Source organism: Mixophyes fleayi, chromosome 3 (assembly GCF_038048845.1).
Source record: "Mixophyes fleayi isolate aMixFle1 chromosome 3, aMixFle1.hap1, whole genome shotgun sequence".
NCBI lineage: Eukaryota > Metazoa > Chordata > Amphibia > Anura > Limnodynastidae > Mixophyes > Mixophyes fleayi.
In genome coordinates, this window is record NC_134404.1 from 76198185 (window position 1) to 76214573 (window position 16389).

General features: G+C 38.4%; 1 long non-coding RNA gene across 1 annotated transcript; it reads left to right on the plus strand.

Annotated features, from left to right (window-relative positions):
• Nucleotides 1-1252: 1252 nt before the first annotated feature.
• Nucleotides 1253-15024, plus strand: LOC142142690 (uncharacterized). Its single transcript, XR_012689283.1, has 4 exons — nucleotides 1253-1393; nucleotides 2984-3040; nucleotides 10119-10321; nucleotides 14783-15024. It is a non-coding gene; the product is annotated as an uncharacterized LOC142142690 (long non-coding RNA).
• Nucleotides 15025-16389: the final 1365 nt, after the last annotated feature.

Here is a 16389-nt window from a genome sequence, read left to right on the forward strand (position 1 = left end):
TTTTGTAAATTAACAATTTATTTATAGTTAACAAAGTTGTTGTTTAAAATTCTCCCGTTTAATGCCCAGGCCAGGAGAAATGAAACTATTAGAAAAATATGTCTATGCCTGTAACTAACCTGTGTATCTGGTGATATTTGGTGGTGTATTGTTTTCTCTGATTGAAAAATAAATGCCCAGGTGACAATGACATTATATCCTACTTGTACTTATCAGTTCTCACTTACCAGCTCACAAACTACCCCATAACAATAAAATTAACAGGAAAAATGTCAGTTAAGTATTATAATGAAATACTGTACTGAAATAAAACTCAGTCATTAATATAAGTAAATATACATATATATATATATATATATATATATATATATATATATATATATATATATATATACACATTACACATATACACACACATTATATATATATATATATATATATATATATATATATACATACACATATTACACATATACACACACACACACACACACACACACACACACACACACACACACATATATATATATTTATATATATATAAAACTATCCTATCCAAATAAAGATATTGACAGTACAACATGTACATAAGAGCGAAACATTGGGGAAATGCACAATCTTGAAATTGAATGTCTCCCTTTGCCTGTACCCCCTCCCTTTATAAACATATTTCTTCTTCCCACACCTCAATTTAGTCATTCTTCTCATGTGTACAGCAGAGAACTGAGCAGGATGAGGTCTCCAGAGTTCAGTGGAGACTTTCTAACTTGTTCCAGATGCCTAAGCATAAAACAGTAGAAGGTGCTGTGTAGGTGCAATGGATTATGGGTAGTCACATGCCAGTGTCCACCTATTGACTTCAAGACCACCGTGTCTTTCATTTTGTCTTCTCATTATGAGGGATAGATATTAAATCAAGCTGAGTAGATTGTCTGTGTCAGCAGGTACAGACTAAAATATGAGGTGAGTTCTACACCACAGTCTGTAGCAGGTAGAAATCAAATAAGAATAAAATAGACTTACAGTAGCTACGTTACTAATGGTGCCAATATTTAGTGAACAAGCAAATAATTCATATATTGTAAACTTGCAAGCAGGTCCCTTCTACCTCACTGTCTGTATGTATTACCCAGTATTGTTTATTACTGTTTGTTCCCAATTGTAAAGCGCTATGGAATTTTCTGCTGCTATATAAATAAATGATGATGATGATAATGAGTATATGTATTGTGCATTTCTACATTACAGGGCATGGATACAACAGGACAAAATGTATCACAATTCTTTAGAAGACTTGGCAGCAGCGAATTGTACCTGGCTGAAGATCCCAGGATTGGATGTATTTGTCATGTGACAAGCTTACATTCAATCATGGGATGCCCTCTTTGAACAGGTAAAGTACTAAACCTCCTGGCCAATTACAATAAATATTGTTTTTCAGCCAGGGAAATTGTCTTTTTAGGGATATGTGCACATTTTATGCTGAACTGCAAAAGTTGTTCTGCACTTCAGCATTATAAATAAGATTATATATAAAATAATAAATCCCCTCCTTTCTCTATAATATTACTTTGATAGCAATCAATCCCCTAGAATCTCCACCCTTCGCTGTTTTAGCAGAGTCTATAGCCTGCACTGCTGCCAATCACTTTCATTGCTGCTTGATTCTGCCCATGGAGGGGGGTGTGGGGGGGGGGGGGGGGACACAGGGGTTCTAATAGAAAGGCAGCTGCTGATTGGAAACCGGCCCCTCCAATCTGCAGTTAGCTTTCATTAATGATGTTGTGTCAGATTTCTCCTGCCACAGAAAGAGCTGAGTTGTACCACAGGTGAGTGTCAGAGGAGATTATATATATATATATATATATATATATATATATATATATATATGATATAGAGGATACAAAATTTCCCCTCATGATTCATTTAAACCATAAAGAATAATGTTCTAGGTGAAAATCTAAAAAGAGAATGGACTTTTGCAGGGTGCGTCTGTTTGGTGTAGGAGTCTCCTGAGAGTGAGAGTAGGTGAGCACCTTTATATGTGCTAGGAGGACCGACCATGACAGACGCGATTGTGTATATCTGATGTTCCTCTATTAAGTTTAAGACTCCATAGTATATATGTGGATCGTGCCAACATATACTGTATTACTAATAATAGTGATAATAGTACAATTTATGTGACTTAAGTGAGATGTCACACACTAGAGGGGTATAACCCTTGCAATGGCAGCGTATGAGCTATACAGTAAACAAAATCAGCAGTTCTAACTGCAGCAAATGTAGAAATCTGATATACAGACTAATGCATTTAGGAAGTGGAACAGCACTAGAAATTGATAGACAAATCATGTTATGAAAGTGTAGGCAATAATTCTAGCAAGAAATAATCAACGTCCCACATAATAAAGTGTAACAGAACTAGAAGCAACTAAATAATTGGGATATATTTTGAATATTGAGAGGTTTTCTCAAACCACAAACTGTGATTTCTGACTAGTAAATACAACTTCCTGAATCTACACTGTAATAAATAAAGTATATGCTTAAAAATTACATAATAGTGAAAAAAAAGTTAAAAAAATCATAAAGCCACACTAGTAATCCCCCATCTATAAGATATATCAGGATCAAAATTAATACTGAGGATTCTTGTCAATAGAAACTGACACAAAAAAAGTGATGAAAAATAATTGATATAGAGGGAAATCAGAAGAATTATGGGGGAATTATCTTATTATTTTTAGTCTATGTTACATAGTTTTTCTATCTTTACTCACACAGTGTTTACAAAAATATTTTGCTAAGGGATATATAGAACTATGTTACCTATAATGGTTCATTTTAACTGGTGAAGTAAATATTATTTTTTATAGTAATAATTATTTGCAGATTATCTTTCTGTATCTATACAAATAATATATAAGCTTAATGTGCCTCCTCTATTAGATTTCTTTTTTCTTTTCTTCTTATGTATCAGATTTAATCTAGGAGAGGCCACCAATGGATTTTCAATCTTGGAACATATTATTTGTAGGTGGGATGATTCCGGTGCAGAGTGTCTCCTTCCTCCTTTTTGTGCTTTGTAAATGAGGTCAAGTGTGGGCAGTTATTTTGGGGGATGAATTGATGTTCTAACGACATCAACATGGTCTGAGGAACTATTGACATCAAAGAGGCATTAGATAACTAGGCTAAACTTTCAAACATTGGTTTAACCATACTTACCTACTTTTGACAGGCTCCCTCCGGGAGATCACTGAAGAGGTGTGTGATGGGAGGGGGGGCTTCGCCATTCACATCATTGTGCCCCCCCCAGTAATGTATGCCTGTTTACATTACTCCTCGAGGGGCGTGGCCAAAATGACGCGAATCACGACGGCCCACCCCCTTTCCGCCCATACACCCCTCCATGCCGGCAGATGCGGGAGAATTGCCAGCTCTCCCGGGATTCCGGGAGACCTACCTGGAATTCGGGAGTCTCCCGGACATTCAGGGAGAGTTGGCATGTATGGGTTTAACCAACAAAATGGCTGCCCCCACTGTGTGTAGCCGACAGGTGCACATAAATATCATACTTGCCAACTTTCCTTTGCTGGGAGTCGGGAGATCTGGGGAGGGGGTGTGGTGGGAGGCCAGAAGGGGGCGGGCAAGGCAAATTGCGTCATTTTCTGCAATTCCCTGTAATTCGCATCATTTTGGTAGCCAATGGGCCGCATGCGGAAGGCTTGCCTGCTTTCCCGGGTGTCTGGGAGGCCTACCCGGAATTTGGGAGTCTCCTGGACATTTTGGGAGAGTGGGCAAGTATGACAAATATTTTAAGCCCACGTAGCATTTTTACAGTTGATAATCTTGTCATATTTATTGTTCATCTAAAACATGCGCTAAACGGTAGTCAAATTTCTATGTTATTACAGTATATAATAGAATAAATGATCTTATTTTACACATAGCAAATCACACCAGCTGCATTATTCATTAATAGATTACTGCAACATTTCCCTCACATGTCTGCTCAGGACAATCACCACAGGGGCACGTTTCCTCTCACTATACAGCGTTGTATGTGTATATATATATATATATATATATATATATATATATATATATATATATATATATATATATATCTCATCTACAGAGGGCTGGGATTCTCATGGCAGCTCCCAACAATGTAGCATTACTGATGGACACCTTCACATTTCACCTCACATTGCAATGTGACTTTTGTTTGTCTTCCTTCTGGTGGACATTGTGCAGGAAGACAAATGGTCGTCACACGTCCAGATAAGTTACATGACAACTGGAGAAGAAACAGACATCAGCCCTGAGGCATCAGTACAGCAATGTGGATATGTAGAATTCAAGATCAGCTCAGTGGATTAACTTCTAATTTCTTGCATATGATGGATGGGGCCAAGGTTAGATAAGAGTCTCACACATAGAAAAACTCTGGGACTCCTCAAGATGGATTATGTTTTATAAATGATTCACGACTCCTATTAACTTGAATGTATCATGGCCAGCACCTATGTCATATTATTGTATAGACTGAACACATTTAAAGACTGATGTCCAAGAAGAAAAGAAGATTGGTCATATATGTAAAAACCTTGTGTAATATTCACAAATGTCTCTTTCCTCTCTTCCTGTTCACAGAGTCACTTTGTCCCTGAGAGAGAGCAACAGCCATCATCATCATCATTTATTTATTTATATAGCGCCACTAATTCTGCAGCGCTGTACAGAGAACTCATTGACATCAGTCCCTGCCCCATTGGAGCTCACAGTCTAAATTCCCTAACATACACAGACAATGTATTTATATGTACAAAATAATTGAGTGGGGGAAGGGGGGGGCTAGCTGTTTCTTTTGCCATATCCACTTCCTAGTAAACTTGGTATAACGGACAGCTCTAACTATCTATTACATTTTTTTGAAGCTAGCATTTTACGGTATAAGTTACATAGTGGAGAATTATCATTTAGCAAGCCAGCTGTTCGGCGTTTGTACATAAGTAGTTTTATAAAGATAAAAAATAAATTAGTGTTTTAGCTCGTTAATGTTTAGGAGAGTATTAGTGAAGGGTTATTAGGTATATAAAATAGATGTTAGTAATACATCGTTATGTAGTTTTATGTGGTAAAGTTAAAAAAAAACCCAAAGAATGTTGGATTTGTTTACTGTTAGTGTATACAATCACTGGTTTTGTAATTGTAAGAATTTAGGTTTATATCTACTGTGTAGTAATTTTAGTATACCGGTAGTTATTTAGTTTTAGCCATACTTGCCAACCTTTGGCAAGCTAATTACGGGAGATCCCAGACAGGGAGGCGTGGCTGGAGGGCGGGAGAGGCGGGGCGCGGTAATTCATGTCATTTTGGCTCCGCCTCCCGTGACAAAATGACTGTTTTTCCCTGCGGGGGACGGGCCAAAATGAAGCGAATCACGTCATTTTGAGGCGCATGTTGCCATATGCGGGATATTTGCCTGCTCTCCCGGAGCCTGGGAGACCTACCCGAATTTCAGGAGTTGGCAAGTATGGTTTTAGCTTTAGAAATGTAATAAATTAGAAGGATTAGTATTGAATACAAAGGCAGCTGAGTGGATAAGATGTTGGCTGAAGGACATACAACGGAGAGATGTAGTAAGTGGAGTGCATTCAGAGGAAGGAAAGGTTACCAGTGGAGTACTCCAGCGATCTGTTCCTGGACCTGTGCTCTTCACTGATGGTGACATCACTAATGCAATTTAATGGTAAATAACCAGGGAAAACAATTGTGAACATACCGCTATTTATTTACTTTCGTGAGATCGCATCTAGAATACTGTGTCCGGATCTACAGGCCACATTTTCAGAAGTACATGAAAAAAAAAAAGAGAGATTGTGTAAAGAAGGGCTACAAAAATGTATGGTCTAAATCACAAAACTTAGGTAGTAGATAGGTGGAATAGCTTTCCAATCGAGGTGGTAACGACTAATATGGTAGGGAAATTTAAACATGCCTGAGACAGACATAAGGCTATTCTATATATAAAAAAAACAACTAAAGCTCAAATAAGATCTAGGTATAAATTTATCAATCAAATTCAAAAGTGGAAGAGTTGCCTATAGCAACCAATCAGATTCTAACTATCATTTTCTAGAATGTACTAGACAAATGATAGCTAGAATGTGATTGGTGGCTATGGAGAACACCTCCACTTTTGCTTTTTATAAGGTTTGATAAATACACTTAGCAATGTGAGGGGGGGGGGGTGTAGTCCAGACCAACCCTAAAATGCAGTGTAAAACTAGTATTTGTGTGCATGCAGAGGCAGTATTCGCTCTGCATGTAAAAACATACTTGCATTTGCACCGCTTACAGTGCATAATGGTGTCCTTGGCTGCTTGTTCTGTCCCCCAGTGTTCTTTCTGTACAGCTACAGATACAGGTGCTACATCTGCTTGGTTAATTACAGAGTATATATAATACACAGGTCGCATGATATTGAATGTACTAAATATATGATCGCTAGAATCTGATTGGTTGCTGTGGGCAAAACCTCCACATTTCCTTGTTAGGAGTGTTGATAAATCCACCCCCAGTGTTATCAGGGCTAAATATGGGAAACTAGATGGGCCAAATGGTTCTTATCTGACGTCAAATTCTATGTTTATAAGGGCCTACATCTGTGTGCAGCGATAAAGGGTGTACACAATTCTGCAGTCTCCCAGACGTTCCCGGACAGTAGGCAAGTATGATATACATTAAAATATACATATATAAGTGTATTCTCAGAAATGTAATTTATTTTTAAATATTTGGAGCTGACAGATGTAGACAGACAGTTGTTTTTAATGGGGATAATAATTGGCAGCCAGGTAGGTATGCAATTTAAAATTACACCCTATTAAGCTGTATTTATGTGATACATGTTGGTTTTCAAGGAGAAACAGAAAGAAAAAAACAGTTATAACAGGATCAACCGAATGGGTCATTACTGGTGATTTTATTGGAACACCGAGGTTTTAACAATCCTTTTGTGCCTTTGTTCTCTAAACAGAACAAGATTTAGAGGATAGAAACATTGTAGCTGTTCTAATCATTCCAGTTCTGGTGGGTACAGAAAGGGATAAGAAGACAACAACCTTTCACTGTACAGAAAAGATAAAAATAAACACTTTTGAGTGCATGCATTTTGCATACTGAGTAGAATCTCTGACCACACTCGAAGAAGCAGCTGTTTGTCTAATATTCATGATAAAGTGGATACTTCTTTTCATGCCACGACCATGTATCTATGCCAGGGGCTGGCTGGAAAATTATTACCGGGGGGAGACACATCACAGCAGCCTATTAGGAACATTTTAAAGGAAAACAAATTGCAGGTGGCCCAGTGACCCTGCCCAAGATAGCCCACTATGGGTCCAGGCCAGGGGCAAGATGTCCCCCAGCCCTGCCAGCCCCTGATCTATGCCACATAATCTCTGCGGTCCTCAGTACTTGGTAAACACATCACAGCACATGTGCTGGAGAAATAAAACAACACATACACATCGCATCTTCTGAAGGACTGTGTTCATACACGTTTATAACATAGTTGTTTGGGAGGATCCTGGATTATTGGGAGATCTCAGGCTCAATGCATGCAAAGTGGGCAGAGATGTGTCATGAAGGCACGAATGGCAACATCAAGTCATTACCAGATCTTCTAGCTATACCTCCTCATACCCAGGGAGGCAGACATAAACATTAGACAAATATGGTTTACAACAGGACAAAAAGAGGGGAACCCAGCAAAATAGGAAGGAAAACATTAGATGGAGCCCAATAAATGGACTCATAGGAAATTTCAATACACAAACAGTGGGTGAAATAAGTATTGAACACATCAATATTTTTCTCAGTAAATATAAATTTAATGTGGCTATTGTAATTTACACCAAATATCAGCAACAACCCTAGCAATCCACACACACAAAGAAATCAAACCATAGATGTCCATAATTTAGGCTTTGTGTAATAATGTGAAATGACACGGGAAAACTATTGAACACATGAAGAAAAGGAGGTGCAAAAAGTCATGGAAAGCCAAGACACCAGCTGAGATCTATCAGTAATTAGAAAGCATTCCTGCCAGCTGGTTCAGCCACAACTGATGGTCTATAAGGTGTCTTATTACGAAGGTGTCACACAAGAAACATCTCATGATGGGTAAAAGCAAAGAGCTCTCTCAAGACCTTCGCTACCTTATTGTTGCAAAACATACTGATGGCATTGGTTACAGAAGGAACTCTAAACTGCTGAATGTTCCAGTGAGTACTGTTGGGACCATAATTCGGAAGTGGAAAGAATATCATTTCACCATAAACCGGCCACGACCAGGTGCACCTTGTAAGATTTCTGACAGAAGAGTGAAAAAAACTTATGAGAAGAGTTGTCCAAGAACCAATTGTGGAGAGCTTCAGAAAGACCTGGAATTAGCAGGTACAAGAAAACAATAAGTAATGCACTCAACCACCATGGCCTGTATGCACGCTCACCACGCAACACTCTTTTGCTGAGGAAAAACCATGTTGAACCTCGTTTAAAGTTTGCTGCACAACATTTGGACAAGCCTGTGAAATACTGGGAGAATATAGTGTGGTCAGATGAGAGCAAAATTTAATTCATTGGATGCCATAACACACACCATGTTTGGAGGGGAAATGTCACTGCATACCAACAGTGAAGTTTGGAGGTGGGAACACCATGGGGCACACGGTACTGGTATACTGCATATAATTGAAGGAAGGATGAATGGAAAAATGTACCGAGACATTCTTAACAAAAATCTGCTGCCATCTACCAGGATGTTAAAGCTGAAACGAGGGTGGACATTTCAGCAAGACAATGATCCCAAACACACAGCCAAGGACACTCTCAATTGGTTTTAGAGAAAAAAAATAAAGCAGCTAGAATGGCCCAGCCAATCACCTGACTTGAATCCAATTGAAAATCTATGGAAAGAACTAAAGATCAGAGTTCATAGAAGAAGCCCACGGAACCTTCAAGATTTGAAGACTATTTTGTGTTGAAGAATGGGGCAAAATCATACCTGAGCAGTACATGCGACTAGTTTCTCCATACAGGAGGCGTCTTGAAGCTGTCATTACCAACAAAGTCTTTTGTATAAAGTATTAAATACATTTCAGGAAGTTTGTTCAATACTTTTTCCTTGTGTCATTTCACATTACTACACAAAACATAAATTATGGACATCCATGGTTTGATTGCGTTGCATGTGGGGATTGCAAGGGTTGTTGCTGACATTTGGGGGTAAATGTATGAACCTCTGGATTCTTAATCTCCGGCGAGCTCAGCGTCTTCAGCGCTTAAATTTAAAGCGGCGCTGACTTGTAAAGGGAAACTTCCCTTTACAAGGCAGCGCCGCTTTAAATTTAAGCGCTGAAGACGCTGAACTCGCCGGAGATGAAGAATCCGGAGGTTCATACATTTACCCCATGGTGTAAGTTTCATTACAATAGCCACATTAAATATATATTTACTGAGAAAAATGTTGATGTGTCCAATACTTATTTCACTCGCTGTATAGGACGTAGCAAAGTGAATATTACAAAAGCTCGAAAAGAGGGAGAAACCGCACCGGGTGGTTCATATATTTCCTCAGTAATATATGTATCAGTCTTGCCTAAATGGCATTATCCATACAGATTGAGGATCGGTGCACCCGATCATTGATACATTGTAAACCAAAGCAAAAGAGAGAGAAAAGAAATGATCAAATGAATCTTAACCTATGGTTCATTTTGAGTGCCCCATTTGATCATTTCTTTTCTCTCTCTTTTGCTTTGGTTTACAATATTACAAAAGCATCAGCAGCTCAGCTTGGTTAGTTAGTAAGATTAGTAAGTGACAGTAAAAGAAGAGAACATTTTAAATTTGTTATAGTTTTATGGTTTGGGACAACATTTTATTGCATCAAATATTTTGCTATTAGTCATTGACAAAAACAAACAAAAAATGACTTGGACCCCGTGCTTGGGACCCGAGCCAGTGTCCCTGGTGTTAGTCTCTTGGAAAACTCTCGGTGGGAATACAATAATATTGTATTTTCTTTCTTCCTTCAGATAAGTTGCATTTCAGGTAAAACAAGTATTTTATTGGCACGTAAGAACAGTCTGTGGACTCATTTTAAGATGACACAAATGAATATCAATCCAAGAAAATTTTTTGTACATATTCAAATTTCTAAATTCTGCATCTTGCCTTGGGGAACTGAAACGATTACACCGCAACCAAGAATATTCGCATTTCTGCCACTGTCAAGGAGGTGAGCACAACACAGAGAACAGAAGGGAGGTGGCCACTTTCAGCCATAAACATTGTCTATTATGAAAAAACACTCTCTAATAATATATTACATATAAGAGATGGTCATTTATATTCATTGGTAGAAAACAGTGGTTAACTTGCTTTGGGATATGAACAAACTACTAGTAAGAGTGATAGCTACAGAATAGCATACGATTGGATCAGTGTAATAGCAAGCATTAACACTTTCCTAATCTTAGTCCCACCCTAGGTATGTTGCACTATAGAGAGAGCTCATTAACCTGAATAACTTGTAAGACCTAAATGTTTTCCCATTCAAATGTATGGGTATATGTATACTGCTTCTAATATATATGACACATTTTAAATGTGGATGGGATTATGTTATAGGGTACTAGCTTCTGATATGTAGAATTATATCAAAGTAACTTCTAAGAGTATTTTTTTCCTAAAAAATGATTTACTCAAAGAAGTGTTAACAATGATTTTAGCAGTTGTGATGATTGGTCCTTTTTAAAGTGGAGCTATCTGGCTTGTGAAAACATACTCCTTGTGCACTATGTAAATATTAAACAAAAAAAGTTCTCCCATACTCCTCAAAGACAATACTGGAAGAGGAATGAGCATGACTCTGACATTGAAAGCGGCAGGCATATTGCTTGTATCGATTACATAGAGTAACATCTCCAGGGCGAAGGGATAATGGGGGAACTTCATTTTGTTTTCACACATACAGGCCTGATTCATTAAGGAACACAAGTGCCGATATGTGCCATATTTCGTGTAAAATTGCTCTGTGAATGATCAGAAACGGATTATGCTCCAGTGAATGTAAGTGCATGGAATCATCTTTGAGCGAAAAGGACACTTGCGACAGGCTATGATTTTACCGGGGGACGGAAGGGGCGTATGCACGTATTCAATGTACAGTAAGGGCGTGCTGAGGATGAACGCCCACACAATTATCAAATTCAAGCTCTGGGCATCTCTCAGGTACATGATTTTTAGTTGTATCACTTGCACCAGCTCCAGGGCAGGTGTAAGTGCCTAGCGATAGTGATGACGGTAGCGTATGCATGGTAGAACATGTGTTTGCAATCAAGAGCAACTGTAAAAAGTCATAGTACATACAGTAGGCATTAATAACATCCTGATATATGTATTTTATCGAAAGAAACCCCCCCTGAAAAAAACAACTTTTTTTAAAAGTATTTTCGATTAGTGATTATATTATTAACTGGTGTTAATGTCTTTAATATGATGGGACTTTATATATACATATACATTGTGCGTATCCTGCAGTGTGTTGTGTCTGTCATAGGCTGAGTGTACTTAGACTCAACTACAAACGTTTCTTCAGGTCCTGTTGTTGAACACGGGGGCACCTACTTGCATTTTCTGTCCATTTTAAAAAAATGCAAATTGCTTTCACTTAATGAATTAGTCCCACAGTGTGCAGGAGGAGCATAGGTAAGTGTATGGTGGGATTGCAAGTGCAAGGAATCTCCCCTCTGAATTACTGTTTACAATAAAGACTATTGTACTGTAATTTCTAGCTCATAAAAGCACTGGGATTCCCTCTCAGAGCAAAAAGAGGGGCAGCACAGTGGCCTAGTGGTTAGCATTTCTGCCTCACAACACTGGCGTCATGAGTTCAATTCCCGACCATGGCCTTATCTGTGTGGAGTTTGTATGTTCTCACTGTGTCTGCATGGGTTTCCTCTGGGTGCTCCGGTTTCCTCTCACACTCAACAAACATACCAGAAGGCTAATTGGCTGCTATCTAAATTCACCCTAGTTTCTCTCTCTCTCTCTCTGTATGTTTGTGTGTGTGTTAGGAAATTTACACTGTGAGCTCCAATGGTGCAGGGACTGATGTGAGTGAGTTCTCTGTACAACACTGTGGATGATAGCCATTGAGAGAGCAAGATCAGTGGTTCTCAACAGGGGTTGGTGGCAGGGCCGGATTTACCACTAAGCCCTAGGCAGGTGCCTGGGTTGCCCTCGGGGGGCACAGCTGGGGGGGACAGATTAAAAAAAAATCAGCCCCTCCCCCGACTCGCGGCACCCCCCCCCCCATGACTCATGCGAGGTGATGGTGATTGGCACAGAGGTGGTGATGGTGATGGGCACAGAGGTGATGGTGAAAGGGCACATGTGATAGTGTGAAGGGGCAAAAGTGATAATGAAGGGGCACAGTGTGATGATAGAGGGACAAAAGTGACAAGAGCACATACTTGGATTTATGCATATTATTTTTGCAAACAACTTAAGTAAGTATTTATGCCCTGACTTCAATATTTATTAAGTTGTTTTGACCCAACTACTTAAAAAACGGCACTACTTGGTAATTATTTAGGGGTGCCTTTTTCTGCAGCAGGGTGGCCTTGCTCTTTTCACATGTTAGGTACGCCCCCAAAGATGCAAGCCACGCCCTCACCTCCTTTGGCGGCACATGCTTTCATATCTACTTAACTATAGGGGTATATGGTAGGCATGCAGCGGCACATGCTTTCACTTCTACGTAACTATAGGGGTATATGGTAGGCTGCAAAAATATAGTGCTATGTATTGTTTCAGGGAGGGGGCCCAAAAACATTATCCTGCCTAGGGCCCTATGAGGTCTAAATCCGGCTCTGGTTGGTGGGGCGGGGGCTGTGAGGTGGGCTGGTAGTTATAGTATACTGAAGTAAGCAGCGCTGCTTCTAGGCTGCACGCCGGACGTCTGAGCTTCATAGCATGACACTTAGTATAGGCAATGGCAGAGACAGATTTAGACCTCGTGGGGCCCTAGGCAAGATACTGGTTTGTGGCCCCCTCCCTGAAAAAATCCATACCATTATAGTTTTTTAGCATAATATAGACCCATATTCAGGGGCTGGTTGACAGACTTTAGCCCGGGGGGCAAGCATATAGCACTGGCCCATAAGTAGCGGCCCATTTTTAAAAGGTGGTCTCACCGCCGGCCCTGGGAGGGCCCTCTGGGGACCGCTGGGCCCTAGGCAATTGCCTAGTTTGCCAAGTGGTAAAAACGGCCCTGGGCAATGGTATACATGGGAGAGAAAAGGGGTCTGTAATGTGGACGGGAGAAGAGACTGGGCCGTGAAGAGCAATGGTGGGGGAATGGGGAAGTGGGCATTGCATGGGTGGGGAGAAAGGGCTTGGCTGGGAATTGCATGAGAGAGAATAAGGACAGCGTGTTTAGGTCAAAAATTAAATTGTGTAAATCTCCATCGTAGATAGAGTAACTTGTTTGCAAATATGTATATTAAGCTATGTTTTCTAGTTAAATATGTACTTAAAAATAACTAAGGGCCAAGTGTTTCACAACACCTTATCTTTTACATCTACAATAGTAGAAGCTACATATTGAAGTATAAACTGAAAACCCCTGATCAACATAGTATATGAATATTTTGACGAAATGCAAATGTGGAAGCCCCCTTGTGCACATCCTGCATGTTCCTGAGTGGCGGCTGCTGTATTACTTGGCGGGCTCACCGAATTACCAGGAAGAATTGGTGATTACAGGTTGGCATTACCAAGTAATAAGCTCTAAATATTAAATCTTTCCCACAACATAAGAGAACCTTTATCTTAAAAAAAGAGGAAAGGTACAAATCTAAAGGTGTATGGTTCTTTATGAATACAATGTTTAATTAAATTATAGAAGATGACATCATCATGAGCACTGATAATCACATGACATCATCACGAGCACTCATAATTACATGACAGCTTCAATAGCACTCATAGTTACGAACGTCATCAGCAGCAAAAAAAAACAGTAAAAAATTATATTACAGAAATTAAGTCTTGCTGACAAATGTCTAAGATCAAAACTAAGGTGAGATAATCATTCAATTATGTAACCGTTTACAGCTCTATATATATCACTTAATTCTTGTATTATCCTTTCTTCAATTGTTTTTATTCTGAGTAAAGTGTAACTGTACTTTTATTAGTGCTCAGTATAAGACAAATGCCAAGCTTTGATATTGCTCACGAGATTCATTCATTTATTTGGTTTCTGTTCTAAATCTGTTCATGAAGGTGACACTCAGATTTAAATGAATAGTGTGTCTCTAGCAATAGCATTTGCAATATATAAAGCCTTTAAAATGATCTGGAATGTGGTTTGTTAAATACTAATGTATTTTTAAACACACAAAAAAAGAAAACTTAAAAGTTGGCACTTATAGTAATTTATCACTGGGTCAGTCTTATTAGTAATACATGGGTGTATGAGAAATACGGTATGCTATATAATTTCTCCCAACCTACAATGTGTATGCAAATGAGCCAAGTTCCATCGGTCCTACGTCCAGTGCTTTCTTTCCAGTCTGCTTTATTTCTTATCATCACTGAAGAACTGTCACTTGGAATGCTGATTGTCATGTTGTTTTCACAATTATTTATTTTTTACATTGTTTCTGACACATTATTTCCCACAACTCAGAATCTGAAAGCAACTTGATGAATAGAATGTGTGGGAATTGATTCGTATTATTGCCATTCTGAAAAATAAAGCACTGTATGAATTTTATGGACTTAGAAATCTTCATGGCTCGTGGCTTTTCCAATTCTCCATTTTACTCCAATGTGAGCTATGACTTTGTTCCTGTCCCCGTACTATAAATAACATTTATAGAGCATAAAACACATTGTTCTTATAAGATCTGTTATCCAGCTGCATTTTAAGGTGTTAAATTAAGATAATCATTTGTTTTATATTTATTGTGTAAATGTTAAATAAAAGTGAAAATTAATACTCTTTTATTGTTATAATTAATACTCCTTTTTAGAGCTGCACTTGTTATGTCTGTAGCTTTTTCTCTTTGCTGTAAATGGTTTGTCACTTTTAACATTACTTTAAATAACAACTTTAATATGTTGAGCCAGGCTGATTCAGTGAATATAGAAACTGAGACCTAACTGCTGTACACAGTGGATCTGCACAGTTATTACAAATAAATAAATCAGAGGTAAAATCATTACCTCAACATTTCAATGTTGTAATGTTAACTGTATGATACAGTTCTGTATTTAAAAGCAACAATCAACACATTTGCTAATAATAGTAATCAAACTAAAGAAATCCTGAATTATTTAATCATGATCCGTGATATCTGGACCTGTGACTAAAAAAAAGAGGAAATTAAATTACAGAACTCTAATATAGCAATGTATATATACAGTATTATATATATATATATATATATATACATATATATATATATATATATATATATATATATATATATATATATATATATATATATTGTATCAAATGCATGTGTTATTATTATTTAAACAAATTCAAAAAGGGTATATAAAATGGTCATCTTATAACGATATATAATGGTCATCTGCTTCTCTCTGGAGAATGCCTTTCTGTTTCAATGTATCATTTCTGTATGGAGCAAATGACCCGTGTGAGTGTGCATGTGTGAGTGTGTGGGGGCAGCGGTATTAGGGGGGTGGGAGCATTACACATGTCCAAAAGGGCCTGATCAAACTCAAATTTACATAAAATAGCACCTGGACATCCTTGAAACTGCACACATCCTAATATAGATGTTTGATATCTATAATATAAAAGCCTAGCGGCGTGTGTTAGTCTGTGTGTGGGAAAAAAACCCCAAGCTGCAGCGTCACCTGCTGGGCGGAGTTATACACTGACCTACTAAATTCTTAGCATTATCTAATATATAAAAGTAAAAGCCTAGCGGCGTGTGTTAGTGTGTGTGTGTGTGGAAAAAACTATTTTCTCAGAAAGGACTCATCCAATTGACCTGAAATTTGGTATACTGACATTATTTGACAAAAAAAATTAGAATAGTGAAGTCAGTTAACTTCCATCATCCCCCCTTCCCCCCGTCGGAGTGGTAGTAAAGGCTAAATTTACGAGTTGAGGGCTCAAACTTATTTTCGTGAGGTAATTTTACCTCATGAACACACATGTGTAGCGGCGTGTGTTAGTGTGTGTGTGTGTGGAAAAAAATATTTTCTCAGAAAGGGCTCATCCAATTGACCAGAAATTTGGTATACTGACATTTGACAAAA